General features: G+C 44.8%; 1 non-coding gene across 1 annotated transcript; it reads right to left on the bottom strand.

The window, feature by feature from the left end:
- Positions 1–3861: 3861 nt before the first annotated feature.
- On the bottom strand, positions 3862–4023 carry LOC128352629 (U1 spliceosomal RNA). The gene has a single exon (XR_008320545.1). It is a non-coding gene; the product is annotated as a U1 spliceosomal RNA (small nuclear RNA).
- Between the last annotated feature and the right edge of the window lie 10791 nt (positions 4024–14814).

The following is a 14814-nucleotide window of genomic DNA, read 5'->3' as shown; positions in this document are numbered from 1 at the left end:
CACCTGTGCCCTCTGAAAAAAAGCTCAACCCCTGCAGCTGAAGAATGGAGATTGGTATGCCAAAAAAAGACCTTGTTGAAATGGTGAAGGAAATGTAGCCGCATCTGGTGTGGGAAATGTAGCCACATTTCCCCAGGCACCCAAATCCACCAATACAGGCCATGCATACCCTTCATGGTCTCACAAGATTGCCTAAAGGATACTTGATCTAGTGCAAGCACCTTGCAGACTAATCTGAGATGCCCAACAAGCTCCTGCAACTCTTTGAGAGTTATTTTCTTGGTTGCCAACACCACTACTGCTTAGTCTGGAGCCTTGAAACCCTAGAGTTCGCCATTAGGCAACCTGTACCACTGAGTAGGGATGTGCCTAAATCGTGGTTCAAAGAACAGTTCCAGCACAGTTCAGAAGCAGCATGGGGGGAGCTTTAAGATAGAGGAGAGCAGGTCCTTACCTGCTCTCTGTCACCCCATGCAGTTTCCTGCTGGGGTTGCACTCAGCCCAAGTACCCCCATGCGGCGCCAGCACACACATGGCACCCACGCATGCGCAAGGTGCCATTTACGTGGTCAGCAACAGCATGAATAAGGACCTGAGAAAGAACCTGCTGTCTTCTTTCTTAAAGCTCCACTGTGCTGCTTCCGAACTGTGCTCAAACCATACTTTGAACCGTGGTTCGGGCATATCCCTACCACTGAGCAGTGCTCAGAATCCACACACGTTAGCTTGGGGACAGAGCCCTCCTGAGCTATCAGGACTCCCAACACTGTGGCCATCACTCACTGGCATTGGTGAGTTTCCCTGGGCTCATCCAGGTGGTGCGTATGACAGCTGAGACTCCCTTCCAAAACTTTAAAACCCAGTTCTAAAATGTACTGAATTTTTCAGCAGTACCAGGGGTGCAGACAGAAGGAAAGTTTGAGGAGCAATTTCTCATTTAAACTTTTTTTGGGGGGACAGGAAAGAATCTTTTTGGTGGGGGGGGGAGACAGGGATTATGAGGTTTGGTGGGGGGTATTCAGTAAATAGAGTAAATAGAGGAACTTCTCAAGGGCTTAGGGAGGATCTTCACCCCTGAAATGTAGCACATTAAATTGAGGAGCTCAACAAGAGCTCCTTGTCCATGAAGATTTGCCCTCAAAGAAACCCCACCAAAGATGCAAATTTTCTGGGTGTACAGGGAGCAGCTGGAGGGCAGACTTGAGATCACTCTTTCCCATCAATGGCAACTTGCCACAGTGCTTCACCATGCTAATGGTGCTGTCAATCAAGACACACCAAAATGAGCAGAACTGAGCAGGAAGGGCATCATTCACTCACACTCTTGGGAATACAACAAATAAAGGAGGATTCAGAATTCTCCTGCTGCCTTCTTGGCCCCAGTTTCAAGTGGAGCCTTCCAGGCATGGGGATGGGAAGGGATTCGAAAGGGCTGCCTTCTTGATTTTTTCTGGACTTATCTTTTAGACCATTAACATATTATAAGAGGCCCTGCTGTTCATGTGGAGGCCCTGGCAAGGAATCCTGAAACATATGCAAAACCCGGATATAAATAAATATGCCATTGGATCATGTCCAGGTTATCCAACAAGACGACACAGGGTCGCCCTTTTTATTGGGCTCATCACTAAAGGTGGAGGCCCACCTCTGCCACACTTCTTGCCTCCTCTCTTCTTCTTTCAGCCACCCTTTTGAAACTTCTGTCTGCAGGAACTTTTTGTACAACCAGAGACAGGAGGGTGCTTGCAAGCATTCACAACCTCTAGCTGCCTGCAAATACTTTGTGTGGCTAGAAGAATCTCAGAACTGTCAAATTCATCCAAGGATCAGGAGGCTGGATCCCTCCTTGCCCTAATCCCTAGCTGCTTGCAGAGGCTTAATGAGGTTTATAAAATTATGCATGGTGTGGAAATAGCAGATGGAGAGAACCTTTTGTCTCTCTCTAACAATGTTAGAACCAAGAGTCATCCCATGAAACTGATTCCCAGGAAATTTAGGACCAACAAAAGGAAGTACTTTTTCACACGGCACAGCATTAATCTATGGAATTATCTGCCACAGGATGTGGTGATGGCCACCAGCCTGGATGGCTTTGAGAAGGGCTTAGATAAATTCATGGAGGACAAGTCTATCAATAGCTACTAGTCTGAGGGCTATAGGCCACCTCTAGCCTAAGAGGCACGAGCAAGGCTCTTCTTATGTTATTAATGCAGTTAGGAGAATCTCATGAAGCTGTCAAAGCCAGTCAGAGATGAAGAAGACTTACAACCCACCCCCTGCCCTACTCCCTGGCTGCCTACATATGCTTTGTGCAGGGTGAGCAGCCAGATTGTACTGACTGCCCTGATTATATCTTCTCTGTCTTAATAGATCTTCACTGGCTTCTAGTTTGTTTCTGGGCCCAATTCAAAGTGCTGGTTTGACTTCCAAAGTGGCCTAGGGCTAAGGCATTAAAGGACTGCCATTTCCCATATCAGTCTGCCAGTCTATTAAGATCACTCCCAAAGGCCCTTCCCGCCTAAATTCCAAAGGCATCCTCCTGCCTTTGAAATTTAGGTGGGCAGCCACAGTTTATCATGCTTCTAAACTGATTTTTTTCCCCCCTAGAAGCCATTGTGAGGTATCTGTAAAAAGGCAGAGTATACGTCCAACAAATGAACAGACACAAACTATGATCTCCAGACAGAAATAGCTATTCCTGTATGGTCAGTTAATGAAATATAGGGCTGGGCATCATTAGGGTGTTAATAACACTAAAATACAAAGCTAGGGGTGACCTTACTTCATGGCTTCATAAGACTGGAGGCTCCTGTGGAAGGCTGCATAACGAGATGATGAACTAACATCCTGAAAGACTGCCTTCAGTATTCACTCTAGGAGAAAGGAGTGACATTCTCTGAGGACAAGTCCCCAAAGTTCCTTCCACATGTTGAAGGAAGATTTCATGGTCCATTATATCAAGTTACAAAGTGGTTCAAGATGTGGTCTCTAGTGGAAGATTATCCACCTGGACTTCCAAAGTTGTTTCTATCCTCCAGTCGGCCTGCAAGCCAGATCAAAATGAGTTGAATAAGTCTTTTCGGCCAGGAGATTCTCAAGTTTGGTCTGCCACACTGTTCCCTCTTAGGCATACGCATGTGCATGCGCTCACATATTTTCTGATGTCCGCTCAGTTAATTTTAGAACCCACTCAGGTTGAATCAGGAAGGCCCCATTCTGAATGCAGGTGCGTGCACACTGCCTTGATGCTGCTGCCCAGAACAAAACTCATTCTGCACCCAGATGAAAAAATTAGAGAGAACACTGGTCTGCCACCAGATGCTTATTCAGATAGGGAATAGATATGAATGTCACACACCCCACCACCCTGCTCTTTCTCTGGCTGCATTCGCACGTAATTGCAAACCACAGGTAGATGAACCCGAGGTTAATTTTTGTAACCCTGAATCGCATTACATACATTTGTCCAGCCATAGCCCAGCAACCTCCAGTTTGAGGGTAGGGGAGCCCCTCCCTCTTCCTGCTCTGCTGAGTCTGCATCCCAGCAAGCTGCACAGCACTCACATTGCCAGACTGTGGGCAAGGCATCAGAACATCTGCAGGGTGGCAGCCAGTGGCCATGATCTTCAAGGGTGTGTGCTGAGCATTGAGCTTTTCAAACTGGATTGCCCACCCTTGGCAGGGAAAGGGAATTTAAATCCTTTAAAATATGGCATACCTTTTAAATGGCATTTAAATCCTTATCATGACAGCTATTGCACCACTGCCCTCATAGTCTCGCACAAGCACAATTCCTGGCAATGGGGGGAAAGAAAGGCAGACATTCATCAGAGGCATCTTTAGGAAGTGATTAGGGAAATGTCTGACAGGATGTAGACATCAAATCTGCCACAATACCACAAATTATACAGTCGAGTTTCCCGCATTTGGGGAAATTACAGGGGTCAGCACTCCCACAGTGCAATGGATGAGCCTCATCCTGGGAAAACCTCCTTTGTGATCAAGGTGTCTCCCCAGCCCAATGCCCAACCAAAAGACCAAGGCAAAGTGTAGGTGCATGGAGCCTCATTTCTAAAGCCATCATCATATACCAGACTGTACAAAGTCTGTACAACTTATATGGTGTGGAAGTTAAGATGGGCACTTTTAACTTGCAATTTCCATTCTTTTTAGAGCACAAGTGAAAATGTAAATAATCCTAACTCTCATCTTAAACCAAGGTTTTTGAATGTCTGAATTTTCAGGCATTTTAAAAAGGGAATTCTGATCAGACACTATGAGGAAGAGCTAACCCAAACTACAAGGTACAACTTCCTGATGTTGAACTCCAAAAACTTTGTAAAACCTTCTACTAAGATAAAGTCACACTCCCCCCCATTGCCTGAAAAAACACAATTAAATGAAATTAGTGGATTCAGTAATACTGACAGTGTGATCTCACCTCATGATTATTCAGCAGTGAATAAGGACACAACAAGAAGCAGATAATTTGTGTTTACTTTAAATCTGTACTTCAATTTTTCTTTTTCTTAGAACACACATACACACACACAAAACTATGATAATTAAAAATAACAAATGCTTTAACAACCATGTCCAAAACTACAGATTCTCTTCCCAGAAATTTCCCATAAACCTCACAGACACAGACACAGACACTGCAGCCAGTACACTCTCTCTCTCTCTCTCTCTCTCTCTCTCTGCAGTCAGATACCTCACCAGGCTGGCATGTGCCTTGCCCCAGCGCCTGGCTGGCCAACCAGCATTCCCTGCCAGCTGCCCCACCACCAGGGCTCAGATGGTCTTGGTGCAGGTGCAGAGACCATGCATGCTTGGCAGCCATCTAGCAGCAGAGCAGCTGGCAGGGAATGCTGGCTTGCTGGGGCTGAGGCATGCGCTGGACTGGGGGAGGTGCGGCAGCGGGCAGCAGAGGGCAGGAAAGCTGCCCACTGTCCACACATGCATGGACACCGTCTGAGTCCTGAATGCCAGCTTGCTGGGGCCGGGGCAAGGCACATTCCGACTGGGTGAGGGGTAGTGGCTGTGGGCAGCCCAGCCTCATCCTTGACACACTGCAAGACTTCCATACTGGTTGTGACCAATTATGTGGGCACCACAGCTTCAAAAGTCCCACTGCACAGACTCTTTCAACAGGCAAGATGCATTTCTCTGCTTCCTAAAATGCAACTTGGAGGATCAATTGTGAAATATCCATCACTTGGGTCCCAGAGGGATGTACAAAAGGCACTTTTCTGGCATAATAATAATAATAATAATAATAATAATAATAATAATAATAATAATAATAATTTATTAATAATATCTTTTCTGGCATGCAGTCTAAAGGCTGAAACTATGCAAATGGCCTACACCATCATTCAAGTACCACTTCCATAATCCAAAAAAATGCCGCCAATCCTTTAAAGCCCTATTCAAAAGAGAAAAACTTGAAACTGCGCTATCTAAGCCATGGATCTTCACCAAATCTCACCTAGTGAATGTGAGCTGATGGCCAGGCAGATTAGACAAATGGCTTTGCTTTTATAAGCAATAGAATGTTCAGAGCCTATCGTGCTGGAACATTGAAAACACTCTCCATGTTAGCTATACTGACACCATTAAGTCTAAAACAAAGTCTGATTCAGCTTTGATGGTCAAGTCCAAATTTCAAAATCTGAAATGTTCCAAAATATCAAAGTTTTCTGGTAATTTGTTTCAGCTCTTATTTGATTTTTAAAAAATGGTTCTCTTCCCTGTTTTTGTTGACAATGATCTTATTCAGAAATGTTTTATTCATTCTTAGCCATTTCCCATTTTGAAATTGACCTCATGCCTTGGTGTGAAGCACCCACTTGATTGGTTGCAGCTACAGCCACATGCTCTCATTTCCAGACTGCAACCACAGAAGCAGCAAGAATGGACTCAGTGCACACAACTGGCAGTTATGTGGAATGATATAGGCAAGGCTGTCCCCTTTCCTTTCGAGGGTGGATGAATCTTTTAACAAAAAACAAAAAACAAAAAATCAAATGTTACTCAATACATTGGCCAAGGAATGGCATGCCATTTAGAGGTATTGGGGGCTGAAGAGGTAACTCTTCTTCATGCACCCCTTTCTGAAGGGGTTAATCAGGAATTCTTTTCCCACAGGAATTTCAATTATATGTCTCCTCATTGCCAGCCTGCCACCCTCTGCTGAACTCAGGGAATCAAAGGCTGGTTATCGTGAATATTGAGCTGCTATAACCTCTGTCCCCTTTTATTAAAGTGGTATTGCTGTGAATTTCTCAGTTAATCACACTTTGGCTTGCAGAGGTCAAGAAACTACAGCGGAGAGAGAGAAAGGTAAAATGGTATTATGCAAATAGATTCTGACTGCGTCAGAACTCTACCTGGTAAGAGCTAGAGAGATGCTAACCAATACACAACTCTTCCTTGGGAAGAGCAGAATTTGGGGCAAAATTAGAGTCAGGGAGCTTTTCCAAATGGCGACTGAATGCAGCGTCACTACACTTAGGCTGGTGGGGAGGTCATACAAGGGAACCATTTACAGTGACAGCACGATGGTGACAGAAGGCAATTTTCAGCTTTGCTTCTGATGAGTCACAGTTACTGCACATTATATGTGTCCTTAAAAAGTAGTGCTTTGATGCAGTGCTCAAAATGGCATAACTTTAGGCACTTCCTGCCACAGTAAAGCTGCTCATCTAGAGAAGCTCGTGGTGCAAGAGGATAGAAGACCTCAAATATGGTTTTCCTGGTGTACATCCACTTCTTATTAGCGAGAACAGAACAGCCGAGGGCTGGAGGGTGGAGGATGCAGGGGCTGTGCAGCTGCTGAAATTCTGCATGATGGATGGCCAAGAAGAGCTTGGACCAGTTTGAGGAATGTAACCACAATTGGAGTGGAGGGAGGGAGTATTTTGAGCACATTCTCCCACCAATTTCATATACTTGGCTGGGATAACAAGATGGTTGCCTTTATAAAAAATCTGTCAACTCAGAACCACGTGCATGAGAGTGGAGCATATGTGTGGCATATATCTATGCCGAGATGGCTGCATCTGTGCTGTGAAAGTGCATTAAATATCACAGCAGGGAAACACTGTGGTGAAATATTAAATGGCAGCCCTCCTCCACTTCCATTAGTTCCTACAGTTCCTGGCTCTCTCTCCTCAGAAATCCCACCATAGCTGGTGAAGTTCTGAGCTCCAATGGAGTTTCTTTAAGCTCCCTTTGCTCCATGATATAGCTTGCCTGATGCTCAGCCCTCCTAGAATAATAACACCTTCCTTAACTTTTCTTTGCCTCCTGCTTTCCTGGATCCTCTGCCAGATACTTGATGTGGTACTGAGAATGGACCATCTACTGCAGCAACAATTTTGACCTCTACTAAGTGTATCCCAAGACAATTCCTTGCTGAGGTCTGAGGCCAGAAATGACTGCCCTCCTAACACTCTTATGATGTCGGTGTTGCTCCTAGAACTTGGCCCTGGGAAATCAGAACAAGTGGGGTGGAGACCTTCCCAATAGTGTAAAAGAGACATAAGCGGCAGGGAATGGTGCTCAGCCAGGTGGTGTGGAGAGCTGTAGGAAGAGAAATGAGCACGGCAGGGCACTCCAGAACAGGCCATCTAATTAACAGCTTGCTTTCATTTTATTTCCTTCAATCTTTCTACTCTTGCATCATTTGTTCCCTTGTTTAAGTGAAACAGCAAGATACTTTTAAAAATTGTAATTCAGAAGTTCTGCACTTGAGCCCTGTTGGAGGGCATGTCCCGTGGCTCTGTTCTTGATGGCATTGAGACAGTTTAGCATTCCCAGGGTTAGAAAAACTCAACAGGTTTGGGAAGGGAACTAAGATATCTGCTGACATCAGAAGGGGTGTTTGTCATCTGCCTTCCAGTTATTTTCTCATTTGAATTGCACTGACCTTCCATTGCTGCATTGGTGATGGCTACTCCACTGGCCAGTGATGGCCACTTCCATCTTTCTTCCTGACAAATGCTCTGTGTCAAAGTGATGCCTCACAGGCATAATTTCAGCAGGGGCAGTTTTTTCTGAGAGAAAAATGAAGTCTTGTGGAAATGGTACCTGTTGAATTTCCACCTGTTATTCAATTGTTAAAGGCACAGAAGCTGTGTTAGGAGAAAAAAATGTTACCCCCCACTACAAACTCCAAATAACTTTACTAATTAAAGGCATAAAATGTGCAGTTTGATATTGTTAGGGGAAGATATACAGAAAATGACAACATAGATCCGTATACACAACAGAGCCACACATACACAGAGTCTCCCTTTCTAAAGAGACTTGGTAGCAGACTAGCAACATTTGCCGCTTTGTGTCAGCTGTCTCCCTGAAATACTCAGAACTGATGTTAGAGCGTCACTGCTAACTGCATTGGACTTAACACTGAACTACCTTTATTCCTCTGTAATGACTCCACATTGGCTCTGATTACTCCCTTTCTGCTTTTCACGTCAGGGTTATCAGGTGTCAACCTGGAGATCACATTTAAAGAGTCCCAAGCAGTAAGAGAGGATGAAGTTGTTTCACCTCCCCTTGCAGAGCCAGAGGCTTAATCTTGTCTTCTTTCTTGGGATTAGTTTCAGTCTCTTTCCCCAGCTGATGGAGATGGGGGGCTTGGAGATCTGAAGGCAGCTACCTCTGTCTTCAGCCTGTCATGAAAGTAAATTCATTGCAGAACCAATGAAAAGATGAAGCAAGTGGGGCCCATTCAGTTCATTTAACATAAAAATATGTTAAATAAATAATTAATAAATTTGTCATTCGTTCTGAAACTAATGCCAATGGAAACAAATGAATGACAAATCACATTTTTATTACTCATTTGTTTTCTTTTTTCTGGGTAAAGAAAATTCTGCTGTGACAGCAAAGCTCAGTTTGGCATCTGCCTCCTGCTGGCCGCCATTTTGTTTTTGTTGTTATCCTCTGCCAAGCCAAACCTCTAGGGGGCTTCTGCTGTTACTTCACTTTAAGCCACTGCTGGCTGCCTGTAGGAGCTCTCTGTTAATAAAGAATCTGTTACTAAGGATTTTGTCCAGTTTATATATGACCCATGAACTTAACAGTGGCGATAAGGATGAGCTCCTCCTGGGATGGTGGTACTGCTGTTTTCTGCACTAGAAAAATCCACGTGTGGGTAGCTGTTGTTGGTTATTTAGGCCCAGAGGCCTTGCAGAGGCTAGGCCTGACAAGGCCTTTTTGCAGTCAGTTAAGGGAAGTTTTAATGAAACTGTCCCAGGGTGATTGGTGAACACCTCTAAATTTACGTCTGGGTTTGCGTGGGGAGATTAGCTCAGAAAGGAACAGTTCCATGTCAGATTAAATTTGCGCAAAGTTGTGGACCCAGGAAATGACTGGAGTGAAGCAAGATTTAAGTTTCAAAATCAAAATAACTTTTTTATTAGAGGGAGGGGTACAGCAGGAAGAAATTTGTGGTTAAGGCAATATTACTAAAATATGTTACTAACCAGACCATCTGCAAAGAGGTGTTTTAGCTTAAAGTCCTAATTATATAAATTCCCAGGCAAGCAAGAGAAAGAGGCTTTTAGAGAAAGAGGTGGCTGGATTTAAGAAAAGGGAGTAGGGATAGAGTTGGGCCCAGCAAAGGGCAAACATTCATAACACCTGATGTGGATGAAGAAACCTCGGGGCTCCTGGAACAAACAAAGGACCTCATTCCTCAGGGACAGCTCATTCAGAGGCAGGAGCGTGAAAGTTGGAGGGGTTAGCTGACAGAGGTAAATCCACAAGGGTGCTTTCTCTGTGGAATCAGCGTCCTATGTTAGCAAGGAAGACTGGGCAGATCGGGCTAGGCAAGAAAGCCATGCTGGAGGGTGGAATGAAGAACTGAACACAACCTGGCATGATGGCCTGTGAACAGTAAATCACCCAAGCAGCTGGTGACTCCAAGGCAGATAGTATGCAGTGCACATTGGATCATGAAATTGGGGCTTCATATACCCAAGAACATATCCTGGGGCCACATTCCTGTTGCCCTTATTTGCTGAATAGGTGTGCTAGTTGGAACCTGCAAGGATTGCATTATTACTGATTACTCTCCCTGAGTGTAACAATGTGGGAATTGCCAAGGCACGCAAGGCTGATTGTCATGACAATTGAGTGCATAGATGTGAGGGAAATCTGCATGGATGGAGGGTCCAGTAATCCAATCAGTACTTTTAATGGGTGCATCTCCAGGTCCTTATCACTGACGCAACCTCTTTTTGAGGGGGGTTACCTCCACAAGCCTTATCTGTTTTCTTCCTGCTGAGTTAATTGGTGCAATAGCTTGTTGCTATCCTTTGCAAAAGGAGGGGAGGGTGAAGCAGTTCACTCTGTTTTTATGTCCCCACCCCACCCCCCCCACCCCGCCTCCAGAATGCCCAGTTCAATACAACACCTGGGCTTTCTGGATAAAAAACATGATGAGCACCAGGAGGCTGCCTCCAAAATGAATGCTGCAATATCCAAGCATTCTGGATCAAAAGGAAACAATGGCTGCAAGGTGGTGGCTGTCAAAATTAGTTCCAATTCTACTGTAGGAAGCAACAAAGTATCCCCCCCCAACAAATGAAATAATTAAATAGAAGTGAGTTTAACAAATGGATGATGAAATGAATGAGGTTTTTAATAATCATAATGAACTAACTAATGAAATGTTTAAAATACATTATTGCACACCCTTTGTTGAAAAAGTTATTTAATTAGGAGTGTGCATGAATGGTTCATTGCCAAACTGATTCACCTTGAACTGGTCCCATTTGGAGGTGCGATCGCGGACTGAACCAGGGATGGTTTGGTCCATTATCTAACTGAACCAGGCCTGGTTCGGGTGAACTAGTTCAGCAATGGTAAGGGGCAGCTGGGCGGGGACAGCGAGAAAGGTAATAAGCTCCTTACTTAGCCAGCGCATGTGCGGAGGCTAGAACCAAGCTGCTGCCAAGCTGGCAGCTTGGCAAATGAGGGAGGAGCATGCTGGGTGCATGCCAGGGAGGGTGAGAGGCAGCTCTGGCAGCCACACTGGCCTGGTAAGGAGCTTATTGCCTCTCTTACACTCCCCACCCAGCCACCCCTTACCTTTGGAAGTGTCCCCCACCCCTGTACCTGTAAAGGGGAATCTTCACTGCATTCCTGTTTACAAGCATATTGGCTGCCCAACTGGTTCAGTCAAATGGACTGGACTGTCTGGTCGGTCCAACTGAACCAGTTTAGACCAACGCAGTTTGATTCAAACTGATTCCAATTTGAACCGAACCACTTTTTTTGGTTCTGTGCACACCTCTATATTTAATAGAGGTGAGGAGAGCTGGTCTTGTGGTAGCAAGCATGACTTGTCCCCATAGCTAAGCAGGGTCTGCCCCGGTTGTATCTGAATGGGAGACTTGATGTGTGAGCACTGCAAGATATTCCCCTCAGGGGATGGAGCCGCTCTGGGAAGAGCAGAAGGTTTCAAGTTCCCTCCCCGGCTTCTCCAAGATAGAGCTGAGAGAGATTCCTGCCTGCAACCTTGGAGAAGCTGCTGCCAGTCTGTGAAGACAATACTGAGCTAGATAGACCAATGGTCTGACTCAGTATATGGCAGCTTCCTATGTTCCTATATTCCTAATGCATCATACAGGGAGGATAGAGTGTAGGGCAACCTTAAATCTGCAATCATTTTGCCCATGCTCAATAAACATTTCCTGCATATAGATTTCCTGGTCACCTACTGCCCTTTCTCTTACCTTCTTTACTCAAGGAGATATAGTTGTGAGAGTGTGGTTCTCCAGATCCTCTGGAATAACTCCAACTTCTAGAATCTGCCGATTTGGTTTTCAGCAGTCAAACTTTGCTTGTGGACATGATTGATTTCCCTAATTTTATTTAGGGAAACTTCACCCTTTTGCTCTTGTTTCTGTGTCCTTTGATACTATCAAGAGAGAGTGTTGAGGACAAGGCAGTGGGACTTGGTAGGGGTTGCAGGCAAGTTACAGAGGCAGTGATAGGTGACTGTCATCTATCCCTGGGGCATCCAGCTGGGTTATTTTCTGCCCTTCTTGTTCAGCCTGTGCACAAGACATCTGGGTGAGATTATATCATAACAAGCAGCCTTGCCCAATCAATATGCTGATCACACTCAAGTATCTCTCTTTTATCTGGCTCTAGTTCTATGATTTCTATATTAGCCCAGTATTGGCTGTGATCTAGACATAGGTAAGAAGGCTTTAACTGTAACCAGACAAGGTTGAAAGAGTGATGATCAGCAGACACTTTAAATTGGAAGCTGGGGTTAGGACTCTGTTATTTATGGGATTCACCCCAATCAGTCATGTTCACAACCTTAGTGTTCTTTTAGACCCATCTTGCCATGTGGCTGGCCCCTCTTTCCTGCCCTTGATTCTGAAAAGCATGCTGCAGTAGAGGAGTGTAGGCTGTGGAAGTCCCATGCTGGCCTGGAAAGGTTTATCCTATAAAGAGGAAGGACGCCACACCACAAATCTTCCCCTACAAAAGGCGGCAGGGTCAGACAGTGGGGGCAGCTAATGTCAAAAGTTAGGAAAGGAACTTATGGTTCACATTCTATAAAAAAATAATCTCCTCCCCACTCCAATTCCATCACCAGCAGATGGAAATGAACTAATGGGGAACTGCTCATCATAATAAACAGAAGCACTACAAGTTTATGAAAAGAGCCTTTCCTTCCTTTCAATAGCCACAGGGGTCCAGCAATGGGATGGTGGTAGATGAACTGTGTGACCAGAGGACAATATTTGCCCCCTTGCAACCTTATCACTAACCAATCAAACTTTATGTGCATGTCCCCACAATACAGATTAACTACATCTGCAATAATGATTTATGTGTGGCTCTGGTATGGCTGTACAACCACCTCACAACAAGAACATTCTGCTCTTCAACCAAAGTTCTCAAAGTGGTTTACATAGAAAAATAAATAATACATAAATAAGATGGTCCTTTGTCCCCAAAGGGCTCACAATCTAAAAAGAAACACAAAGCAGATACCAGCAACAGCCACTGGAGGGATGCTGTGCTGGGGCTGGATAGGACCAGTTGCGCTCCCCCTGCTAAATATGAGAATCACCACTTTAAAAGTGGTGCTTTGCTCAGTTAGCAGATACTTACTGAAACTCTAGACCAGGGCTGCTCAACTTTGGCCCTCCTGCAGATGTTGGCCTACACCTCTCATAATCCCTGGCTATTGGCCACTGTGGCTGGGGATTATGGGAATTGTAGTCCAAAAGCAGCTGGGCAGGGGCGTAACAAGGCTGGAGTGGGCCCAGAGATAAAATTTTAAAATGGGCCCCTCGCTGATACACACTTCACAATATATAGTCATATGTCTTGCCTCGGGGGGGGGCCTCGAGGCATGGGGGTCCCCAGGCAGACGCCTCCCCTTGCCTAATAGTAGTTATGCCCCTGCAGCTGGGGGAGGGGCAAAGTTAAGCCAGCCTGCTCTAGACTCTAGACCAGGCTTCCCCAAACTGCGGCCCTCCAGATGTTGCTGAACTACAACTCCCTGCATCCCTAGCCACAATTTATTGTGGCTGGGTATCCTGGGAGTTGTAGTTCAGCAACATCTGGAGGGCCGCAGTTTGGGGAAGCCTGCTCTAGACTTACTGAAATTCTTTTTGCTCCTCTCAAAATTCCTCAGTTAGTTTGCATGAGCAGAAAAAAACCTGACTCAAAAATTCATTTTTGGCAAAGCTCTAGTTTGGATCAATCAATTACCATCTGAAATGTTTTGGAATGTTGAGGTTAGACTCTAATCCCATTGGTGATTCTGTAGCTAATGAAGAAGATGGCAACCCTTCTTCTGATGGAGATGGGAACACTTTGCAATGATGTTGCAACATCTGCTCTGGCTCCTGCCTGCCTTCCAGAGCAGTTTAAGACATTGGCTATGATTAACTAAATAGCCTGTGCTCCATGTACCTGGGAGATCAACCCATTACTACCTTTCACCCTTGGAAGTTTACCATCTGTGCACAATATAAGGACTGTAAGTGTGCACAAAGCAGTGTTCTTTGGGACAGCCATTGAAGAATTGTCAAAGGCCAAGCCTGAGCATCTTCGAGGAATGGTGCAAGACTGGGGGCCATCATTTATTGTAATTGATCTTGGTTGGCAGAGGTAGGATGATATGTAATGATACTTTATTATTATTATTATTATTATTATTATTATTATTATTATTATTATTAATTTACACAGTCAGACAGGTGTTATCGAATGGTTTGTTTTATCCAGACATCGAGTCCTTCCCAAGGACCTGGGATGGCTGAAGTCTGTGCAATCTTTTTACAACAGCTGATTAGGTGGTCCACTGTTTCATCTGTTTCTTTACAAAGGCAGCACTTGCTGTTTGTTGTGGATTTTCTGACTTTTGCTCTTATTGCATTTGTTCTTAGTGCCTGTTCTTGTTAGTGCCTGTTCTTGCCAGTATTAAACCCTCTGTTTCTTTCTTCAAGTTGCCATTCTTAAGCCATTGCCAGGTCTTGGTGATGTCTGATTTTCCACATATTGTGCAAATATCGACCATGCAGTGGCTTATTTTTTCCATTTTTCTGCTCGATCCTTGACTTGTTCTTTCTTGTAGGCCTGCTTTGTTTCATTGGTGTTGAATAGTTTCTCATTATTGATCAGTGCATCTTCTTCACTGTCCTTGATATATTCTTCAAGGCCTCTTTTCTCCTCCTCTACCGTTTGATGGACTTGCAGCATTCCTCTTCCACCTGAGCTGCGAGGGAGGTAGAGCCTATCTACATAACTGCAAGGGTGCAGAGC

Source organism: Hemicordylus capensis, chromosome 3, assembly GCF_027244095.1.
Source record: "Hemicordylus capensis ecotype Gifberg chromosome 3, rHemCap1.1.pri, whole genome shotgun sequence".
NCBI classification, from domain to species: Eukaryota; Metazoa; Chordata; class Lepidosauria; order Squamata; family Cordylidae; genus Hemicordylus; species Hemicordylus capensis.
This window is presented reverse-complemented; position numbering and strand designations above follow the sequence as displayed.